Source organism: Lissotriton helveticus, assembly GCF_964261635.1.
Source record: "Lissotriton helveticus chromosome 1_1 unlocalized genomic scaffold, aLisHel1.1 SUPER_1_unloc_9, whole genome shotgun sequence".
Lineage (NCBI taxonomy): Eukaryota > Metazoa > Chordata > Amphibia > Caudata > Salamandridae > Lissotriton > Lissotriton helveticus.
In genome coordinates this window covers 4184475-4202846 of record NW_027611736.1, presented here as the reverse complement: position 1 = coordinate 4202846, position 18372 = coordinate 4184475, and the positions used below count along the sequence as shown (strand labels likewise).

Sequence of the window (18372 nt, the reverse complement as noted above, 5' to 3'; positions counted from 1 at the left end):
AAGTCCCAGTGTTCTAAGCGATGTTGGTCAAAATCAGAGGCCGGAGTGAGGGTGAAGCATGACACTGCTCTGCTTAGCAGTGAGATGAATGACAGTTCCCCAGCCCTTCCATTCTTTGATCTATAGAGGCTGTCGGCCATTCATATTTCTTTGAAACGAGAAAGAAACTTTTATTGCAGATTGTGTCACAGAAGAGATAAAACCCATGGACGTGTTCAATTAACTACTGACAAACATGACTAATCAAGATCATGAGTTTCTGGAAAACTATTAAGCACCCAATCAGAATCAGTCGTCCTTCACACCCAGGAATTCTTGAGGTTTTGGAGAGGGTGAATTGCACGTGGTATAAGAGGAACACTACTTGACTCAAAGCTCACTTCTCAGGGATGTACTGAACTGCCAGCCTCATGGCACACTTAGCCAGCTCTTCACCTCCTCCTCCTCAAACTCTTGACCAGCTATCAGGGCAAATGAGTCTGCAGCAAAGCCTCGCTGGATTGGTTCCACACCGGACCAGGCAAGGTGGTCAACTCCATACTCCTCCAAGTCAGCAAGCACTCTGGTCGAGCCAGTCTTAACCCCACATGAATGTTCCCCATCACAACTATTTTAATGGTACTAAGTTATGTTTCTTCCAAATGATTGAGTCAAAAATTGAAAGGTTTGACTATGAAGTGCTGAAAGAGAAATCATTAAGTTTTTCAATATTTCTGAGTCTGCCACAGTACACAGGAGCATTATTTCTCTACAGCAGCAAATCATGTATGTGCCCTGCAGAAAGCACGTTTGAATGAAACATGTAAGGCATTGCAGCCAAAGAGCTGTGGCGCAACATCATAGCAGAGTGCAAGATAACTTGTGTTATTATTCCAGCAGAAAGAAATGCCATTCCTAATGTGTTCGGCATTTTAAAGACAGTGCCAGGAAATGTACGGTCAGTGTTGTTCTTATGCCAGTTAAAAGACTATCTCCATTAATGTGTCAGGAAATAAAATTCCATGAGAAATCCTACTTGTTGGCAGGGTGCTGCATGCCAGTATATTGCAGGTTACTTCCAGCATAATCTGATTTATACATACATACTCCAGGGTACTGCCAGCTATCAGGTCTGCACACAGCAGTCTGGAGCCACTCAGGAAGGAGGTAAGCTCTTCATTTCATCTTAAGCCCTTAGGTTACATTCACAGCCTGATAGATCCGGAGAACGTTATCCTCGCTCTAAGTGTGTCAAGCAGATAGACGTAGCCCATCATAGGCTGTGATGTGTGCTGGGTGATGCCTGGCATCTTATTATCGTTTGGCGGGAGGATGAAGCTCTGATAGAAGCTGCTACAAGAAGAGCAGAGAAACAGGACCACAGATCGCCACAGAGTGACAACTGCCCAGAAGCTGAAGAAAGAACTCTGGAACAGCAAACCTCCTACACCCTGGAGATTTTCCAGGATAAGCAAATGATGGTAATGAAATGCAAACTGCAGCATTAAGGTCACACACTACAACATCTTTCCCTTTAAACAGAATATAACAGCCTACAATAAAAAACTAACCAAAAAGTAAGAAAATAAGAAAATGCATTTCCAAATGCTGCAAAAGAGAAACAGTTAATGCAAATGAATAATATTAAACTTTGTTGGTACCTTAGTAATGTGCTTACTTCTGGGCTTCACTCCATCTGCAGCATTAACGCTCTGAAAGGAGAAATTACTGCTGTGAGTCTCAGAGTCTTCAGTATTCCTGGTCTCAGTCACGAAGACTGTGGTGTTGGAAGATAACTTTCTCTTATTTCGCTTTATAGTTCCACCAGTCACGCCATTGCTTTTAGCAGACACGCTACTGTCGGCAGCATCACAACTTCAGGCAGACCAGCAATGCGGATCTCACCACTCACACTGGGTGAATATTCAACAAGTACGGTCTCGGCTTACCAAGCAGAACAAAAGAATCGGGTCTCATAACCATACCCAGAGCCACAGTTAGCTCTGCCGCCACTTGAGCACACCCAAACACCTCAGTACTTAAGCACCAGTCCCAGGGGAGACCATCTGTGAAGTCCATGTTAACTTGCACCACTCCTGGGTCAGCACAAGCAGCATCACGGGCAGCGTCTAACACCGCTACCACAAACATTAATGAACATCCAAATCCTCGTGACCCAAACTACCCAAAAATGTCTTTCTAGATAAGAAGCCAGCCCTGTAGTTTCTGCCTCTGTGTACTAATTTGATGCCAAAGTTGTAATTTTAAAAACACTCTTAGCAACATTACAGGGGCCTTACTGACACCATTAAGGGTTCAAAGCAAAGGGCTGTGTTCTGTGAACTTTAAAAGATGAATGCCCCCAGACCTCTTATGGCCAATAACAAGCATTTATTTGCAAAGCAATAGGTCTCGCGATTACGAGATTTAGAGCTATTGGCACTGTAAATGACAAGGCCTATTATTTACGTTTTAAAAACAAAAACATAAATAAAAGCAATTGTCATTTACAATGCCAATAGCTCAACCTTGCGTAAATGCGAGACCCCTAGCATTGCAAATGCTTGCTTGCTGTGAGCCCTGCTGGATGCTCCGCGTTTCATTCATGCAGGGCTCACTTCACACCTCACACCAGTTCAAGCATCTGCAATTATCGTGCAGATGCGGTGATTAGGATAAGGGAAAGTGTTGCCAGCAAAGGAAAGCTGATCAAGGCCACAAACCCAGCCCTGCCCAGTCTGCCGCAACAGAAAGGGATGCGGGGGTCATATTTCCCCTTCAGCCCATGGCCCTGCCTCTGGACTTGAGCTGCACCACGGTTGCACACCCCGAGGGAGTGCGTTTCCCACCTGTAAGTGGTACAATGGCACATTTTAAAAAGGATGATGGCCTCCTGGGGGGGCCAGTCGTAGTTAGAAGGCCGCGGTACCATGGGCAGCTGCCCACGCCTAGCGCTGCCCCTGCTAGGGATCCTGCCCGGTGGATATTTTGCCCCTTCATCTCTTATCTTACCTCTCACGTGGACTCAACTGGTATTCAAAATACCCTGGCCCTCATTCACGTGAGGGGTCTTGTCTGAGTATGAGACCACCTTTAGACAGCTGGTCTCTCGCCTCCTAGCCAGGGCTCCCCCTAGAGCTGGCCTACCCCCTGCTGGCCACAGAGGCACATAATCCTCTGAACCTAGTGTCCCCTTGCAACTCTGTCCCCTTGAACTGTGTACCCGTGTGTTATAATTTGTAATTGCTGGCAGTCTTGCTGCATTGCTTGCCATCTTTTTGTCATCTTAGCCCTGATTTATGTTTTGCTTTGCCACTCTTCCGTTCCTTGTATTCTTACTCTCTTATTGTACTTTGCATTTACCAAAATAAAACCCTTCATTTAAAAAAAGAGAAAAGACTTTCAACTCGGGACAAACATAAGGGTATATTGTATTTTCAAAGAGGTAGAAATGATGGGTAATGCCGTCATACTGGAGAATGATCCAATGTGACATGGACAACGCATTGCTATAGTGGGGGTCGGAGTGTGGCAGGGTTGGAGGACACTGAAAGAAGAATAGAGAGTTTGAACAAGTGAACGCACAGAATCACAGCGCTCCTCAGCAGAGTACACTGAATGTCTTCTTACACCCTATTCTCTTTCTTGTTACACCCTATTCTCTTATGAGATATTCGATCAGCCTCGCAGAGATTGGGAGTTCATTTTAAACAAAGCGTTTTTTTTTGTACAACCTAATTTCAGAGACCCTCTTGTGTAGCTTACAGCAAGTGAATGCGCTTGGCAGACTCATTAGCACAGGCTCATTATTGTAAGCGCCACCTGCAGTGTAGCATCCCGCCCCAAACCACGCCTACTATTAAAGTATGCAAATCTACAATGAATGGTGAGACTGCGCTGCAATTTTATCTGTGGAGCACCACTAAACAAGCATTTGCAATGCAATAGGTCTCGCCTTTGGGAACTTATAAGTGTTTAGCCAGAGATATTGACTTTACCTATGTCTTTAATCTGTGCTGTACAGAAGTTTGCAGCATGCTGAAAAGTTATAATAAATAAGCGTCAGAGGCATTTTTGTTACCTTAGATATGACCAAAAAAGCATTATGTACAACTAAACGACCATATTATAAAAGTATTAAAAATAATGTCTTGAGTTTTTTTCGTCCTTTCAATGCAGGCAACTTGTATCTGCCTGACCCAATGGTTACTTGCTGTGTTTTTATTTGTTATGGGGGCATAAATAACAGGAGTGTGAAGGTCAGTCAGTCAGTCAGTGCGAGTGAGTGGGAGTGAGTCAGTCAGTGAGAGTGAGAGAGTTAGTCAGTGAGAGAGTGAGAGACAGTGAGAGTCAGTAAGAGTGAATCAGTCAGTGAGAGTGAATGAGAGTGAGTCAGTCAGTGAATGAAAGAGAGTCAGTAAAATAGTCAGTCAGTGAGAGTGAGTCCGTCTTTAAGCAAGAGTCAATCTTTAAGCGAGAGTCAGTCTTTTAGTGAGTCAGTCTTTTAGCAAGAGTCAGTTAGTCAGTGAGAGTGTCAGTGAGAGAGAGTCAGTCAGTGAGAGAGAGTCAGTCAGTGAGAGAGAGTGAGTCAGTGAGAGAGAGTGAGTCAGTGAGACAGAGTGAGTCAGTGAGACAGAGAGTGAGTCAGTGAGACAGAGAGTGAGTCAGTGAGAGAGAGTCAGTCAGTGAGAGTCAGTGAGAGTCCGTGAGAGAGAGTTTGTGAGAGAGTCCGTGAGTCAGTGAGAGTCAGTCAGTGAGAGAGAGTCAGTCAGTGAGAGTGAGTCACTCAGTGAGAGAGAGTGGGAGAGTGAGTCTGAGGGTGAGTTTGTGAGAGGTAGTCTGTGAGAAGGATTGAGAGAGTGAGAGAGTGTGAGTGTGAGAGAGTGTCTGAGAGTGTGGCTGTGAGAGTGTCTGTGAGAGTCTGTGAGAGAGTGTCTGAGAGTCTGTGAGTGTGTGTGAGAGAGTCTGTGAGAGAGTGTTTGTGAGAGTCTGTGAGAGAGTGTTTGTGAGAGTCTGTGAGAGTGTGAGAGAGTGGCTGTGAGTGTCTGTGAGAGAGTCTGTGAGAGAGTCTGTGAGAGTGTCTGAGAGAGTCTGTGAGAGTGTCTGTGAGCTAGCCGCACCGGGAATAGGCTAATCTTCTCCAATCACGCACAGCTCCGATGCCGCCCCAAACACCCGTAACAGAGCTATTGCTCCCGTTAAGTTCTCACTAGGGGCTGCCAGAAACATCAGCAGGTAATCTGCGTAGAGCGATATATAATGCATGTCTCCCCGCATCTCCAGCCTGGTATATTGCCTCCCGATCTAGCTTGCACCGCCAGGGGCTCAACCACCAGCGCGAACAGCAGCGGAGAAAGCGAACACCCCTGCTGCGTCCCCCTCCCACCGAACATGGCGCCGATACCGTCCTCCCCGTTCGCACCCGGGGCGTCGCTGAGTTATATAGTATTTAAGTGCATCTCACGAACTCAGCTCCCAGTCCCATCTTGCGCATAACCTGGAAGAGAGACGGACATTCGAGACTATCAAATTCCTTCTCTATGCCTACCGAGCGAATCAAGGCCGAGAGCGCCAAATCTTGGCAGTTCTCCAGAATTTGCACTAGCCGTCTCACTTTAATAGCCGTATTGCGCCATTGGAGTGGGTTGCAGGGAGTAAGGAGTATCGATGGCGGTGGTGGACATGGCACGAAGAGCACGCCGGGTGTCGCAGGCGTTCGGGCTGGAGCTTTGCGTTGGTGGTCTTCCAGATCGATTGATGCTTGCTGTGCAAGGAGATAGGCGGCAGGAGCTCACGCTGAAGTTCCGTGCGAGCAGTGAGATTTCCCTGCGAACAGGCTCATTTGCAATCAGGAAGAGTTCAAAAGCTTGTTTTAGGAGCCCACTGAACCACATCAAGGGTCTAGGGCCTGAGAAGCATCATTTGGGAGCAAGGAACGCGCTGAAGACTGGCCCAGGAGTTGCTTGGGAGCTTGTTTTGTCCCTGAGGCTCAGATCAAGAGGCCAAAAGACTAGCCCATTGAGTCACTCGGGGGTCCTGGGTTCAAGATAGAGTTGCATACCTAGATTCTTCCCCAGACAAGAGTGCGGCAGGTCAGTAAATCATGGAGCAGCTCCTTATAGAGCAGCAGTCCAGCATAGTGGCACTCCTTGCAGCAGCACAGTAGTCCTTCTTCCTGGCAGGGTCCCCAGGTCCAGAAGTGTACTGAAGTGGTGGTGTCCAATGTCCTTTTTTCATACACAGTTGTGCCTTTGAAGTGGAAGAAACTTCTAGAGGCATAACTTTGAAGTGTACAGATGCCCTACCTTCCCTGCCCTTGTTCCGGACTAACTACAGGGGGTGTACAGTTCTTTGTGTTGAGACACTACAGAGCCTATTCAGGCGCTCCCTCGTATCCTGCCAGTGATGTCTCGTGCAGTGGCAGGCTTGAGACGTTTTTAAAGGGCTCCTTAAGTTGATGGCACAAGCAGTGCTGCAGCCCACTAGTGGCATTTAGTTTACAGGCCATGGGCACATGTAGGCTACCTAACTAGGGCCTTACAAGTAGATTAAATATGCTAAATCGGCAGAAGTATTTGTGACCATGTTTTAAGAAGCGAACACAAGCACTTTAGCACGGATTAGCAATGGTAAAGTCCAGAGAGTCCCAAGGATATCAAAACAACTTTATCAAAAAGTAGTAGGAGGAAGGCATACAGTGTGGGGAAGACCCTGCAAAAAGGGCCAGGTCTAACACAACCCCCTCCAGCCTAACGACAGGGGAGTTTAATCAATACCTTGAAAGACTTTCCTGCTCAGGCGATAGAACGGGGACAGTGGCCCTCTTCTTCAGAGGCACTCATTAGTTCTATGCCCCTTTGAACTCAGTTGGATACCTCTATCTACACTCTCCTTCTTCTCATCTGTGCAGCACCTAACCTTAACTTGTTCACAGATACATCCCATTTGGCAGACAGTACCATCATGGCAAACAAACGTGATCTGGCTCATTACATCCCTTGGATCAGAATTTTGTTCCCAACCCAAGGACAACTCTGTGATTTAAGACAGCAACCAACAGAGGCCCCTGACAGCTGTCAGCAGACAAAAACTTCAAAGACAAACTGGTACGTCCCAATACACAGGTGAAGAGACCAAAAGGTTCCATACAGACCATGCTAGCACTACCTCACTTTGAAGGACACCACCGATGTGGAACTTGCATCTCATGCTTGAGTACCTTCGAAGGAGATGAATTTGAATACAGAGGCAAAAGTAATATACATGAAGAATTCACAAATTACAATAGTACCAACATAATATATTGTGAAATATGCCCATGCCTGCTTGCATACGTAGGTAAAACAACTCTGGCAGTAAAAAAGAGGATCACTCGACACAGATCAAGAATTAAATGCAAAGTCGTGAATGCACCCATGGTACAAAATTGCGAAGAAAAAAGACATGGGACACAAGACATAAAATGGACAGTCCTAAAACACGTAAAAAGGAAGTTGCACTGAGTCCATACTATTGCGCTTCGAAGGAAAAACTATCCTACGTCTGGGCACAACCGACAATGGACTCAACGAGAAGACAGAAGTAATGCATTGCACATGAGGAGCCAACTACATAACACACAGCACAATATGTAGTAACATTCGTACTGCTAGTTTTTCTCTAGGTCCTGATGAATTGCCACTGATCCTTCAGACTATTAGGCATCAAACATGTCGACCCCTTAAGAGTAGAGCGCAGTTATCCCGAACCATTAATTCAGATAGTCGCCACTCTTCCTTTTAACTAGGTGGGGAGCCAACCTGAATAAAAGTCAGTCTTTGCACTACCCAACCTGTTTTATTCACTTTCCATCTCATCTACGCTTTATAGGTCCCTTACCTCCACTGCACCAAACGGCATAGGGCATAGAACAAAAGAGCACCACCTAAGAGGCCCAACGAGGAGCAGGCCCAAATGATGAAGCATGGCACCTAGCTGGCTGGGTGCGTGAGCGCCCTAGTTCCGAAAGCAGAAATTCCACTCCCGCCGATTATTTTAGGACTGCCATTTCTCTTAGTGACAATACACATTGTTGATCTCTCTTTACATTCTCTTGACCCACCTAAGGAACTGCATACCCTCTTCTCTAGTGTTGGCTAGAGCATGTGTGCTGGACCTTCCAAAAGCCCTTCTGTCTCCCTCTTGTTGATTAACGTAAGGGGATTGCAAGCATTCAAAGACTACTATGGTATGAGCCCTAGCATAATCAGAGAGGCTATATCAGAACTCTTCTATAATGAGATTGCTGACATAATTTGTGGCGGCACTACATGGTACCAACGGGACACAAGTGGATTTTGTTACATAACAAGTAGATTTATGACAAAACCTGCCCCATGAACAAGTAGATATTTTATTAAATTCCACACCTCTGTAACTGACACTGTTAGAATTGCAGTTAGTATGACTCTTCTGAATCTAAGGAGTTCTTAGATAAGATAATTTGCAGTGGACTTCCTGGTAAAAGGGCAGAAGCGTACTGGCCACAAGGGTACTGACCCGTAATTCTGGGAAGATTCTACAAGGCATTTTGGGAGGTGGTGACAGTTTTTAGTGATTTAGTGGGTACCAGTAAGTTTCTTAAGCTGGTGTTTTGCTTAAATGAGAACAGAGGTTTGTCAAAACGAAGTTTGTTGCATGTAAGGATACACCAGTTTCTTCATTCGGCACACTGCTATGCTTGGTTACACAAATACGTTATTTTCAGTCTTTTCTGTTTTGATCCATTAGGAATGATTCTTTGTGATTATTATGAGCCCTTTTATTTTCTCCCTGAGTCAAATGTTTCAGAGGCGTGTCCATCTAAAAGTGTATTGGTAAGTATGACAGCTTCTTGTTTGTAATCGTCTGTCTTGGAGCATTTTCTTGTTATGCGAAGAAACTGTCCAACTGGTAAATTTTCCAAAGTGCGTGTGGGTGTGCACTTTGAAAGTGGAGGAGGCTATTCTTATCTGTAGGTTTTGTATACAGTTTAATGACCAATCTACTTGGCTCATCTTTGATAGAGACATCAAGAAATGGTAATTCATCATTGCTTGTAGTTATGGCGAATCTGAAATTGTTTTGGCTATTCAGCTAATCTAAGAAGCGGGTTGCATTCTCCAAGGTGCCATGTCAGATGATGAAGACATCATCTATGTGTCTGCACCACAGACGTAGCTCCTGTTTAAAGTAGGTTATTATTCCCTTTGTTCTGTTGTTCGAATCGGTATACATAGAGACAGGCTACGCTAGGCGTGAAAATGCTTCCCATTGAAGTTCCATTGTAATTGTAAGTAGATGGTATCTTCAAATTGAAAGAAGTTCCTTGTTAGGGCGAAGTACGCTAGTTGTATAGTCCACTTGACTGGTGCTTCAAAGGCCACTCCCTTTCATTTAGGTGTCTTCAATGACTCGAGGTGAGGCTTCTTCTCAAGATCTTCCCTGGGCTTTTCTTTCAATCTTTGTAAGATTATTGTAATTGGCTTTCCTTATATCTATATTCTCAATGTGCTTTATCACAGCATCTTCAGGCCAAAACCTCAGAAGGGATACAATGTGGTTGGGAATGAAAAAATAATTCCAATTTCAAATCTGTGTACCCTTGACTAAAGTACAAGCTAAGGTTTATTCTTGAAAAAAGGCGTTTAGCCTTATCTTGTGGAAATTAAAATACTTGCCCGGGATCACTTCATTTGAAACCAATTTAGGGGTCAAGAGCATTATAATTAGGTTGAGTAGATTATTTGAGTCACTAGACCTTACAGGTCTCCTAACATTTTAGGATTTTTCGAGGCCTGTTTGGGACCAGACTGTACCAAACAGGATTTGAGAGGCCCCAACGCGGATAATCTCAGCTGCCTGCTAATAAATTATCATAACTCCTCAAAGTAACTACAGTCAACTAACTTGGAGCGATGCCCAGCCCGCCGCAGCACTGGGCAAACCTCAGGAGAGTGAGAAGCTGAGGCATACAGGATGTAATTTTTTGAAAAGGCTTCAGCTTAGCTGCTAGCTTCCTAAAATAATTTAAATCAATTTTACTGTAGGTAATATGCCTGATCTGTTTATTAAGAAAAGCTATGCAAAAACACGGTCGGATGTATTTATTGTGAAAAGCATATGTTAAAAGTGCCTAGGGATGTAATATAGGAGAATTGCTATTACACTGCATTAAATCAAGCACAGAGGTATTTGTTATCACAATCTCACATATTACCACAGAAGACTCGTATTTGCTCTAGTGATCAGCTTTTGTAATAACAATGGTCTCAAATAAATAGGCTGTAATTGCTGTGACTTTACTCAAGCCAGTTTTAACTACAGCTTTTATAATACAAGTGACTTACGATTAAAAGTTATATATTTGTCCAAAACAAAAATGTCACTTAAAATGCTTTACATAGATTTTGTATGATGAAAATCAAATTTTGATCTTGTATTTTTAGCATTGTATGAATTCAGGAGCACCAAGTAGAGAAGCACAGAATTGTTCCTTTTAACACAAGAGTTAGCAAAAGAGACGGTGAACATCTCTGTCTTTTGGTGCTTGAGAAGAAGTGATTGTAAAGGGGAGAGGAGTGTTGGCCTAACGGCTAGGTCGCTCGACCTCGGACCTGGAGGAACTGGGTTCGAGTCTCGGTAACGACGCCAAACTTCCTGTGATTCTGGGCAAATCACTTAATCTCCCCGTGCCTAGAAAAAAACAATTAAAAAAAATTAACGTGTGTCCTAACGTAACGTAACTGGTGCTATGTAAAGCGCTCTGATACCCGATTGCTGCAAGTCCCAGATCAGCCAAATTAAAAGATGCTCATGTGGACACTCTTGTGTCAAAAACATCATTCATAGATACGGGCAGCAATGGGTAAAGTCTGTGGTTGCGGTGGCCCAGGAGAAAGGTAAGAATGTGCAACTTGAGATACGCCGACTACGGCGGCACTCAGAATCATGCCTGAATACTCCAAACACAAATTTTACGCGAGTCTCCCGTTTTATCCTTCCTTGTAATGCATTCTATATACCAGTATATCTGACTCCCCTAGTGTTACATTTTGAGATATTGTTGTCTTTTAATGTATGAAGCCTCCAAAAGCAGCCCGCCGGAGCCTGAGGAATTGAACAGTTCTGAGTTCCTGGCTGCTAAATTTAAATTATTAACAGTCTTTAGTCTACAGACCCAGTGAGTCCAGGCCTGTGGCGACGAGGAGTGTCCAACAGCCTGGTCGCAGGGCATTGCATTTATTTAGACATTTTTTTATAGCGCATACTTTACCCAGAGGTGTCAGAGCGCTATACAATAGAGTGTAATATATATAATTAGATATTATGGAAACATATTTACAGAGTAAACATTCGTTAAAAATTACACCCTGTAAACTAAAGTTAGAGCGATTAGGGTTCCAAAAGTACATATTCCACCGTTGAAGAGCAGGGACAAACTAATTCTCCAGTGTGGAACATGAAACAGTCAGAGTTATTGGTAGCCGTGTCTTTGAAAGAGAAGAGCTTTAACCCCTTCACTGCGGGGCTGTTTCCTCCGCTGTGCTGGGGGGCGCGCACAGTGCCCCTGTGCTCATGACGAGCTGAGCTCGTCATGAGCACCAGGCCGCTGTGCGAGCTCGTCATTACTGCACCCGTTTAATGGAACGCTTAGCACAGCAGGGGAATCAGCCCAGCGTGCGAGCGTTCCAACGGGCATAACGAGCTCAGCTCGTCGTGAGCACAGGAGGGGTTAAGGTCCTTGTGGAAGATGCGGAAAGAGGTGGCGGTGCGGAGGTACGGAGGAAGCGAGTTCCAAATTTTGGTCGCACAGGCGTCGGTGCACGCCGGAAATCAAACTCAGAAACATATGGCGCCCGCTCCCTATATAATGCACGGCCCCCAATCTGCGCATGTTTGCTGTTTTGACCCCGCCCTCACATTTACTGACCCCGCCCTCACCCCTACAGACCCCCACATCCACTGACCCTGCCTCCACTTTCCCAGACCCCGCCCACACCCCCACCCCCACATACCCTACTCCCACAACCACAGACCCCGCCCACCCCACATCCACAGACTCCACAACCACAGGCCCCACCCCACACAGTCCGCACACCCACAGGCCCCACCCCCCACCCACAGGCCCTGCCCTCACAACCCACACAGACCCCGCCCCCCCACCGACAGGCCCTCCTTGCAGTTCCCAACCTAACCTGTTGTGGGTGGTAAGAAAGCCGCCGCGGTGCCGCCGCCAGTGAGAGCGCAGCTGGGCCTGGCCGGACCCGCCCCCGGCAGTGGAAGAGCATTCACACCCACAGGCCCCGCCCCCACCCACAGACCCCGCCCCTCCCAATCATAAGCTCCGCCCCAAACCACAGCCCCCTTCCCACACCTACAGACTCCGCCCCCACCCATAGTCACAGGCCCCGCCCACCCCCACATACCCTGCCCCTCCCCTTCACAAGCTCCGCCCCAAACCACAGCCCCCTCCCCACACCTACAGACTCCGCTCCCACCCATAGTCACAGGCCCCGCCCACCCCCATATACCCTGCTCCCACAACCACAGACCCCGCCCACCCCACATCCACGGACTCCACAACCACAGGCCCCACCCCCACACCTACTGACTCCGCCCCCACCCATAGTCACAGGCCCCGCCCACCCCCACATACCCTGCCCCTCCCCTTCAAGCTCCGCCCCAAACCACAGCCCCCTCCCCACACCTACAGACTCCGCCCCCACCCATAGTCACAGGCCCCGCCCACCCCCACATACCCTGCCCCTCCCCTTCACAAGCTCCGCCCCAAACCACAGCCCCCTCCCCACACCTACAGACTCCGCTCCCACCCATAGTCACAGGCCCCGCCCACCCCCACATACCCTGCTCCCACAACCACAGACCCCGCCCACCCACATCCACGGACTCCACAACCACAGGCCCCACCCCCACACCTACTGACTCCGCCCCCACCCATAGTCACAGGCCCCGCCCACCCCCACATACCCTGCCCCTCCCCTTCACAAGCTCCGCCCCAAACCACAGCCCCCTCCCCACACCTACAGACTCCGCCCCCACCCATAGTCACAGGCCCCGCCCACCCCCACATACCCTGCCCCTCCCCTTCACAAGCTCCGCCCCAAACCACAGCCCCCTCTCCACACCTACAGACTCCGCTCCCACCCATAGTCACAGGCCCCGCCCACCCCCACATACCCTGCTCCCACAACCACAGACCCCGCCCACCCCACATCCACGGACTCCACAACCACAGGCCCCACCCCCACACCTACTGACTCCGCCCCCACCCATAGTCACAGGCCCCGCCCACCCCCACATACCCTGCCCCTCCCCTTCACAAGCTCCGCCCCAAACCACAGCCCCCTCCCCACACCTACAGACTCCGCTCCCACCCATAGTAACAGGCCCCGCCCACCCCCACATACCCTGCTCCCACAACCACAGACCCCGCCCACCCCACATCCACGGACTCCACAACCACAGGCCCCACCCCCACACCTACTGACTCCGCCCCCACCCATAGTCACAGGCCCCGCCCACCCCCACATACCCTGCCCCTCCCCTTCACAAGCTCCGCCCCAAACCACAGCCCCCTCCCCACACCTACAGACTCCGCCCCCACCCATAGTCACAGGCCCCGCCCACCCCCACATACCCTGCCCCTCCCCTTCACAAGCTCCGCCCCAAACCACAGCCCCCTCCCCACACCTACAGACTCCGCTCCCACCCATAGTAACAGGCCCCGCCCACCCCCACATACCCTGCTCCCACAACCACAGACCCCGCCCACCCCACATCCACGGACTCCACAACCACAGGCCCCACCCCCACACCTACTGACTCCGCCCCCACCCATAGTCACAGGCCCCGCCCACCCCCACATACCCTGCCCCTCCCCTTCACAAGCTCTGCCCCAAACCACAGCCCCCTCCCCACACCTACAGACTCCGCCCCCACCCATAGTCACAGGCCCCGCCCACCCCCACATACCGTGCCCCTCCCCTTCACAAGCTCCGCCCCAAACCACAGCTCCCTCCCCACACCTACAGACTCCGCTCCCACCCATAGTAACAGGCCCCGCCCACCCCCACATACCCTGCTCCCACAACCACAGACCCCGCCCACCCCACATCCACGGACTCCACAACCACAGGCCCCACCCCCACACCTACTGACTCCGCCCCCACCCATAGTCACAGGCCCCGCCCACCCCCACATACCCTGCCCCTCCCCTTCACAAGCTCCGCCCCAAACCACAGCCCCCTCCCCACACCTACAGACTCCGCCCCCACCGATAGTCACAGGCCCCGCCCACCCCCACATACCCTGCCCCTCCCCTTCACAAGCTCCGCCCCAAACCACAGCCCCCTCCCCACACCTACAGACTCCGCTCCCACCCATAGTAACAGGCCCCGCCCACCCCCACATACCCTGCTCCCACAACCACAGACCCCGCCCACCCCACATCCACAGACTCCACAACCACAGGCCCCACCCCCACTGACTCCGCCCCCACCCATAGTCACAGGCCCCGCCCACCCCCACATACCCTGCCCCTCCCCTTCACAAGCTCCGCCCCAAACCACAGCCCCCTCCCCACACCTACAGACTCCGCTCCCACCCATAGTAACAGGCCCCGCCCACCCCCACATACCCTGCTCCCACAACCACAGACCCCGCCCACCCCACATCCACGGACTCCACAACCACAGGCCCCACCCCCACACCTACTGACTCCGCCCCCACCCATAGTCACAGGCCCCGCCCACCCCCACATACCCTGCCCCTCCCCTTCACAAGCTCTGCCCCAAACCACAGCCCCCTCCCCACACCTACAGACTCCGCCCCCACCCATAGTCACAGGCCCCGCCCACCCCCACATACCGTGCCCCTCCCCTTCACAAGCTCCGCCCCAAACCACAGCTCCCTCCCCACACCTACAGACTCCGCTCCCACCCATAGTAACAGGCCCCGCCCACCCCCACATACCCTGCTCCCACAACCACAGACCCCGCCCACCCCACATCCACGGACTCCACAACCACAGGCCCCACCCCCACACCTACTGACTCCGCCCCCACCCATAGTCACAGGCCCCGCCCACCCCCACATACCCTGCCCCTCCCCTTCACAAGCTCCGCCCCAAACCACAGCCCCCTCCCCACACCTACAGACTCCGCCCCCACCGATAGTCACAGGCCCCGCCCACCCCCACATACCCTGCCCCTCCCCTTCACAAGCTCCGCCCCAAACCACAGCCCCCTCCCCACACCTACAGACTCCGCTCCCACCCATAGTAACAGGCCCCGCCCACCCCCACATACCCTGCTCCCACAACCACAGACCCCGCCCACCCCACATCCACAGACTCCACAACCACAGGCCCCACCCCCACACCTACTGACTCCGCCCCCACCCATAGTCACAGGCCCCGCCCACCCCCACATACCCTGCCCCTCCCCTTCACAAGCTCCGCCCCAAACCACAGCCCCCTCCCCACACCTACAGACTTCGCTCCCACCCATAGTAACAGGCCCCGCCCACCCCCACATACCCTGCTCCCACAACCACAGACCCCGCCCACCCCCACATACCCTGCCCCTCCCCTTCACAAGCTCCGCCCCAAACCACAGCCCCCTCCCCACACCTACAGACTCCGCCCCCACCCATAGTCACAGGCCCCGCCCACCCCCACATACCGTGCCCCTCCCCTTCACAAGCTCCGCCCCAAACCACAGCTCCCTCCCCACACCTACAGACTCCGCTCCCACCCATAGTAACAGGCCCCGCCCACCCCCACATACCCTGCTCCCACAACCACAGACCCCGCCCACCCCACATCCACAGACTCCACAACCACAGGCCCCACCCCCACACCTACTGACTCCGCCCCCACCCATAGTCACAGGCCCCGCCCACCCCCACATACCCTGCCCCTCCCCTTCACAAGCTCCGCCCCAAACCACAGCCCCCTCCCCACACCTACAGACTCCGCCCCCACCGATAGTCACAGGCCCCGCCCACCCCCACATACCCTGCCCCTCCCCTTCACAAGCTCCGCCCCAAACCACAGCCCCCTCCCCACACCTACAGACTCCGCTCCCACCCATAGTAACAGGCCCCGCCCACCCCCACATACCCTGCCCCTCCCCTTCACAAGCTCTGCCCCAAACCACAGCCCCCTCCCCACACCTACAGACTCCGCCCCCACCCATAGTCACAGGCCCCGCCCACCCCCACATACCCTGCTCCCACAACCACAGACCCCGCCCACCCCACATCCACAGACTCCACAACCACAGGCCCCACCCCCACACCTACTGACTCCGCCCCCACCCATAGTCACAGGCCCCGCCCACCCCCACATACCCTGCCCCTCCCCTTCACAAGCTCCGCCCCAAACCACAGCCCCCTCCCCACACCTACAGACTCCGCCCCCACCGATAGTCACAGGCCCCGCCCACCCCCACATACCCTGCCCCTCCCCTTCACAAGCTCCGCCCCAAACCACAGCCCCCTCCCCACACCTACAGACTCCGCTCCCACCCATAGTAACAGGCCCCGCCCACCCCCTCATACCCTGCTCCCACAACCACAGACCCCGCCCACCCCACATCCACGGACTCCACAACCACAGGCCCCACCCCCACACCTACTGACTCCGCCCCCACCCATAGTCACAGGCCCCGCCCACCCCCACATACCCTGCCCCTCCCCTTCACAAGCTCCGCCCCAAACCACAGCTCCCTCCCCACACCTACAGACTCCGCTCCCACCCATAGTAACAGGCCCCGCCCACCCCCACATACCCTGCTCCCACAACCACAGACCCCGCCCACCCCACATCCACGGACTCCACAACCACAGGCCCCACCCCCACACCTACAGACCCCGCCCACCCCACAGACTCCACAACCACAGGCCCCACCCCCACACCTACTGACTCCGCCCCCACCCATAGTCACAGGCCCCGCCCACCCCCACATACCCTGCCCCTCCCCTTCACAAGCTCCGCCCCAAACCACAGCCCCCTCCCCACACCTACAGACTCCGCCCCCACCGATAGTCACAGGCCCCGCCCACCCCCACATACCCTGCCCCTCCCCTTCACAAGCTCCGCCCCAAACCACAGCCCCCTCCCCACACCTACAGACTCCGCTCCCACCCATAGTAACAGGCCCCGCCCACCCCCACATACCCTGCTCCCACAACCACAGACCCCGCCCACCCCACATCCACGGACTCCACAACCACAGGCCCCACCCCCACACCTACTGACTCCGCCCCCACCCATAGTCACAGGCCTCGCCCACCCCCACATACCCTGCCCCTCCCCAAGCTCCGCCCCAAACCACAGCCCCCTCCCCACACCTACAGACTCCGCTCCCACCCATAGTAACAGGCCCCGCCCACCCCCACATACCCTGCTCCCACAACCACTGACCCCGCCCACCCCACATCCACAGACTCCACAACCACAGGCCCCACCCCCACACCTACTGACTCCGCCCCCACCCATAGTCACAGGCCCTGCCCACCCCCACATACCCTGCCCCTCCCCTTCAAGCTCCGCCCCAAACCACAGCTCCCTCCCCACACCTACAGACTCCGCTCCCACCCATAGTAACAGGCCCCGCCCACCCCCACATACCCTGCTCCCACAACCACAGACCCCGCCCACCCACATCCACGGACTCCACAACCACAGGCCCCACCCCCACACCTACAGACTCCGCCCCCACCGATAGTCACAGGCCCCGCCCACCCCCACATACCCTGCCCCTCCCCTTCACAAGCTCCGCCCTAAACCACAGCCCCCTCCCCACACCTACAGACTCCGCCCCCACCGATAGTCACAGGCCCCGCCCACCCCCACATACCCTGCCCCTCCCCTTCACAAGCTCCGCCCCAAACCACAGCCCCCTCCCCACACCTACAGACTCCGCTCCCACCCATAGTAACAGGCCCCGCCCACCCCCACATACCCTGCTCCCACAACCACAGACCCCGCCCACCCCACATCCACGGACTCCACAACCACAGGCCCCACCCCCACACCTACTGACTCCGCCCCCACCCATAGTCACAGGCCCCGCCCACCCCCACATACCCTGCCCCTCCCCTTCACAAGCTCCGCCCCAAACCACAGCTCCCTCCCCACACCTACAGACTCCGCTCCCACCCATAGTAACAGGCCCCGCCCACCCCCACATACCCTGCTCCCACAACCACAGACCCCGCCCACCCCACATCCACGGACTCCACAACCACAGGCCCCACCCCCACACCTACTGACTCCGCCCCCACCCATAGTCACAGGCCCCGCCCACCCCCACATACCCTGCCCCTCCCCTTCACAAGCTCCGCCCC

The 18372-nt window shown here is 52.8% G+C and overlaps 1 long non-coding RNA gene across 7 annotated transcripts in view; it reads right to left on the bottom strand.

Moving 5' to 3' along the window:
• LOC144806596 (uncharacterized) overlaps positions 1-18372 on the bottom strand; it is a 394727-nt gene that overhangs the window by 372685 nt on the left and 3670 nt on the right. For all 7 annotated transcript variants that reach the window (XR_013605842.1, XR_013605841.1, XR_013605844.1 and 4 more), the window contains exon 2: positions 1641-1691. This is a non-coding gene — a long non-coding RNA (uncharacterized LOC144806596). The remainder of the gene's footprint in view (positions 1-1640; positions 1692-18372) is intronic.